Source organism: Coturnix japonica, chromosome 2 (genome assembly GCF_001577835.2).
Source record: "Coturnix japonica isolate 7356 chromosome 2, Coturnix japonica 2.1, whole genome shotgun sequence".
Taxonomy (NCBI): Eukaryota; Metazoa; Chordata; class Aves; order Galliformes; family Phasianidae; genus Coturnix; species Coturnix japonica.
In genome coordinates, this window is record NC_029517.1 from 22123320 (window position 1) to 22129319 (window position 6000).

The following is a 6000-nucleotide window of genomic DNA, read 5'->3' on the forward strand; positions in this document are numbered from 1 at the left end:
CTAGTACACATTAATGCGAAGCAAATAAACACAAAAGGTACTCATTCATTATAAAGAAATAAATGTAGTTCTGAGAAATTCAGTCTGTCTTCAGTGTATCCAACTTGTAAAGGATCTCTTTTCAAGATGAAGCATTCTGAAAACTCATCTTTTCCTCCTGAAAGTTGTTCTGCCATCTTTTCTGTAATGCTGTGACATTTTTAAGCTGCGTATCTCCAATGTTGTTTTCCAAGGGGAGCTATTTCTGTGGTCTGAGTGAGCGAACAGTGCAAAACAGGCCGCAGAGCAGGAAAAGGAGAACAAGTGTCCGAGGGAAAACAACCACAACTACAAACAACAATTGCAGTGAACGGACCGGGAGGAGTCTGAGGTTTTGTGACTCTCTCAAACTAGCTTTTAGAAAGCAAAAGTAGATTCAGGTCACAAACATGTTTACTTGTTGGGTCAGTTTTGTGATGCATATTTTCCTTAAGGTCTCAAGTGGACAATTTCTGCCAAAGAGTGTAAAACAGCGTAAGCAATGACTTATAATTCAGAATACTACTAATGGCACCCAGGCTAAGATTTTGTTAAGGAAGACTCTCCAGAAGCAGATCTAGTGGCCTTGATTTTTTTGTGAGTGAGAATTATTTGCTGGAGTGGAAAAGACTTAAAAGAAATAAGCCATCGATCCAAACCATATATACAATCTACAGCATTTAGTAAAGTGGATTGTTCACCCTCACGATATATTCTGGTATTGATAGCAGTCATCCCCTGGCTATGTGAATGCAGTTCCAGTGTTGTCATCACTCTCCTTCACTCATGGGCCTTCATAGTTGTAACAGATTCAGGGAGCAACTCACAGACGTCTATTCAGCAGGGTAGCTGCAGGCTCCTGTTCTGAATTTGCTTTGTGTACATGGGTCTGTATCACATATAGGATCACGTTTGCTTGGCTACAAAATGTCTATTGTAAATTGCAGAAAGTGGAGATAGCAAAGAGCTATTAAGCCATTTTCATCCTGTAGACAGAACATTCAGTTCACTGGTTTGGTCAGCCCAGCTGGAATTGATCCAGGTGTCACAGATTTCATTATTTTCCTTGAAACCAGTAAGAAGTTCTGATAGGAGAATATTTGTAGTATTACATCTGAATTTTCTTCCACTTATGTCTGAATTTCTTTTGTTGGTTTCCAGTCATGGCTAGTAGAAACTTGGCATCCATGGGGGTGCCTTCTAAAGCTAGAATGACAAGGAGGAAGAGGACAAGTACATGGAAGGAATGATGAGGAAATCCCTTCAAAATCTGTGGGTCTACAGGAAAACAGAAGAAAAACAAAGATGAGGCAGGATTTATTTTAAACTATGGCCTGGCTACCTACTACCTCTCTCCGTATAGGCTGGTGAATAGCATTTTCTGAAGTTAAGGGAAAAGCAGAAAACTGTTGCAAACAGGTACTTGCTCCTTTTACCCCTTTCCATCTCACCTAGATTCCTTAGATTGTGTCAGTATCCTACTCTAAACATCAAAGTCCACTGGGGAGAAAACAAAGCAAGACCAAATAACGGGGTAGTTTATTAAGACTGAAAGCAGATAATATAGCAGGTCATCTAATGCAATTGAAATGACAGCAGAAAACAACTGGGACATTTCAGATGCAGTTGCATTTGTCGGTATCTGACTGCAGGTAACAGATTTTATCTCCATCACGTTAATCTCAGAGCACTGATCAAGTGAAGCCAAACAGAAGAGGAGGTCAGCAGTTATTAGAAGGTGGAAAAGAGTCTGAGGGGGAACTGGAAAAAAAGGTGTTCCCTTCACTAATCAGATGGTAGTTATGTTGTAAGAAATGGATTGCTCTACAAAATGAATCATGTATGGAGCTTTCTGCCCTCAAAAATGCAAGAACAGAGGAACTTAAGAGCAATAAACCTCAAACTACAAAAAGATATGGCCTTTTCCACAGCACATGATTACATTTAAAACACACCATTACAAAATGCTACTGCATTAATGCAGTCAGTAAAAGTCGCAAATAATCGGCTTTTTGTGTTGGTTGGAGACAACAGAAGCTAAATTCTCTCCAGCTTTTTTTTTTTTTTGTCTTCCCAGGATGTTTTTGTGTGTGTTTGTGTGTGTTGTGGTTTTTATTGTTGTTGTTGCTTTGTTTTGGTTGTTGTTCTGTTTTGTTTTCCCTCAGTTGTGCACTGTGGGCAATTTTCATTAGGATTCGAAATGACGACTACTTCTGAGTAAAGAGAATGATGTGTGACCTTAGTTGGAAATACTCTACTGCTGTGCATGCGTCCTGAAATAAGGCGTATGATTCCATGATCTTTCTCTATTACTTTGTCATATCTCCTTCTTTCAGATGTTTGGTTTACCAGCTTGTTGTCTCTTTAAATTTGGATTCAATTTCAAACTTCTGCATTACTCTGAAGGTGCTTTTATTTTTGTGACACTTCTGGTTCAGCTTCTTCCTGAATCCCATGGATTCTGGACTGGGTCTTCAGCCATTCTCAGTTATTGCTCTTATTGTTCATTAGTTCTACATTAACAGCAGCAGCTCCAGTGGAGATTAGGCCTTCAGGGTTAGGTATGATGTAATTAATCAGCAAGATTTTAAAAACGCATTGTTTTTGTTTATATATAAGGCAAAAAGACAAGCTTGCATTGATATTAGAAATCTGCTTGTCATCGCCTTTGTCTTTAAAAATCTCTCTGAGAATCTTTTCATGGAGTGTTTGTTCCTTTGTCCATAGCTTTTGTTCTTTCCAGTTTGGGTTTGAGCCATGCTGTGGGGACAGAGATGTTATAATATTAGCACCAAAACTGAAAAATTTTATATGGCCTCTGACACCTGAGTTAGCTTGGTGAGAATATGTAGGCGTCTCTACCTGGAAGTACCTCAAGCTACGTAAGAATAACATTTCTATCTTACAGTTGCTGCACAAAAATAACATTTGCATTGATACATAAGTGACACCATTCTGTGGAATTCTCAATAGATGGTTGTTATCAGCCATGTTCAGCAATGAGGAACTGGCACTATATGTACGTTTGAGGCACACATTGGCCCTTCATTTCTCTTCATGAGACATTTATAGCCATGTACATCTGTAGCTCCCATTTTGTGGCCTCAAGAAGCCTTTGCTACTGCTTTTTTTTTTTCTTTCTGTTTACAAGTTGCCCAGCTCTTGAAAGTGTTCAGTATTATGAAACGTTGGACTGATATTACAGCAGAGACTTTCACACACAGGATTTTGAAGGCAATGACAGAGTGGTCTCCAGCATGGCCACAGGAACCCATGTATGTAGTCTACTGTGGTCTCTTAAGGTCATGCAGGGTTGCATCACTAAAAGACAGAGCTCTTTATATACTTCTGTTGTGGTTTAACCCAGCAAGCAGTTGAACATCATGCACCCTTTCGTTCACTCCCCCACTCCCAGTGGGATGGAGGAGACGATCAGAAAAATAGTAGAACTCGTAGGTTGAGATAAAAACTATTTACTAAGACAGAAAAGGAAGAGAGAAATAACTGTAATTGTTTTTTATATATTTATGTATGTATCTACAAAACAAGTGATACATAATGAAATTGCTCATCACCCACCAAGCGATGTCCAACCAGTCCTCAAGCAGCAGCAGTGCCCCCTGCCCCTGCTCAACTCCCTTCCATTTGATAGTTTTTCTACATGATATCATATGGTTTGCAATATCCCTTTGGCCAGTTTAGGTTGTCTGTCCTGATTCTGTCCCCTCCCAGCTCCTTGTGCTCCCTAACCCCATTGCTGGCAGGACAGTACAAGAAGCTGAAAAACTGAGATGTCCTTGGCTCTGTGCAGCACTGCTCTACAGCAACTAAAATGTCAACGTTATCAACCCTATTTTTCTCCTAAAGCAGAAACATAGCATCAGACCAGACACAACAAAGGAAATCAACTCTGTCTCAATTGAAACAGGAATAACTTGAGAAGAAAGAACTATGGTTTCCACAAAAACCCGGAAGAAACTTCAAATGTAAACTAACAGAAAGTGTATAATGTAGCTGCCGCTTTAATGGGCTTGTTATTTTGAATATGAAGATTAAAATGATGGTGTTCTTCAATTTTCCTGTCTTCTAGACTTGCATTGGTTACAGTGGTGAGTAGTAGACCAGACCCTTTTCTATGTGCAGTGATGAACATTTAAAGACCTACCACATGGAGCCTCAGTCTTGCAATCAAACAAGTGGGGAGAGATTCCCATGTGTCCAGAGGCCCAGTGCAGCCAACAGAAACATCAGAGATCACTTTTGAAGGTATAAGCTCAGAAACCAAGACAGATTTACCACTGTATTTTCCTTCCATCAAAATGCAGACATACTTTACATTTCTTTCATTCATCTCTTTAATTTTCAATATTGTCGATTATCTGAAGTGCGCGAAAGAGTTTAAAATATGACCTAAGAGAAGTGATATAAAAATGTATTTTAATTCCTAATATAGAGGATTATAATTATGTGATTCTATGATTCTTTTTTCCTTCCCTGATGTTTTCCAGAATGTGCTATAAAAACAGAACCTTACCGCTGTCTCCTGGCATGTGGTAACATGGTACTGGCTTGCTTTATTTTTCTTTTCCGGCCAATTCAAAGTCACTATTTTGAAAAATCAAAGTCTTTTTTTTTATTTATGTTCCTCTGGATCACTTTGTCCAGAATAAGGGTCCAATGTCAACAAAGAAGAGATGTAGTAGCTTAGCACGTCCCTTTGTTCCCCCTGTGAAGAATGACAGCGCTGTACTTCTTTGCTTCCACTGGTTGAATGGCTGTCGGATATCAGCATAAGGACATTTTTGGAGCAGCTCTCTCAAGTGCAGTTCATGTTTATACAGACTAATTTATGTGTAACTGTGGACTCTTATAGTAAAGGGAGCAGAACTCCTGAATAAACCAACGTTTCCTCTCCAACAGAACCTAGAAACAGAAGTTAGCAGAGGCCTTTAAAATTAGTACTAACTTATAGAAAGCAACATAAAACTGAATCCATCTGCTTGTTTCTATCGATGCCTTCCTGCTGGCAAGGTGTGGGAAATCATGCCGTTTCACAGTTAGGTCATTTTGGAAACTTTAAGAACACACATGCATTATGATAAATAACTTCAAAAAACAAAGGCAAAAATACTGTGATTGGTCAGTGAAAAAATGACATGGTATGTATATCCTACTTTGCAATGTACCCTTCTGTTGCAAATAGCTTACAATGGTATGCAGCCTAGCAGAGACCCCTTAGAAGACAAGACCTTCATCTTGAGTGCCTATGTGGTCTAGTCCTAATGACCGTTCACATTATTGAGATACCCTAAGCACAGAGATCTGGGTGTGAGTACAAAGCAGTACACGTGTCCATTCCCAAAAATAAGCTCCTGCCCCATAGAACTTCCAGTGTCAGAAGGTCTTAATTTGCTGTCATCAAGAGGGCTTGAAATTGATATACTTGATTAAGTGATTAGCAGCTAAGGTTTTGTAGTAATCATAACATACAAATAAGCCTTTAGGCTTTATGTTGTTTCTATTGTACTGTAACTGATTTGCTATTATGTTTCCATGTAACAGATTGTTTTCTTCCCTCAGGGACACAGCCACTGCTAATATTGCCATTATGCTAATATTCTCAGAGGCAATTATTGATATTGGCATCACAGCCTTTTTGAAAAGAAAAGAAAATATATATATATATGTGTATATATACAGCATTTAGGAATCCATGCCATCCATGTTCCTAGAATGAGTTAATTTTTCTACTGTTAACATGCCAATTACTTGAGTTTCCATTGATTACCCAATTCCTGTGGATACTGCCTGTCATCGCTCCTGAGCACTGATTACTATGCAGGAGGCTGTCATACTGCAGAATATTTTTGCAAAACCAAACTGGTTGCCTTCAGACACACAAGACTCAGGAATTCAAATGGCCAACCCCAGTCTCCAACAACTAAACAAACCACACAGCTGAGCTCAGATATGGAAAACCCT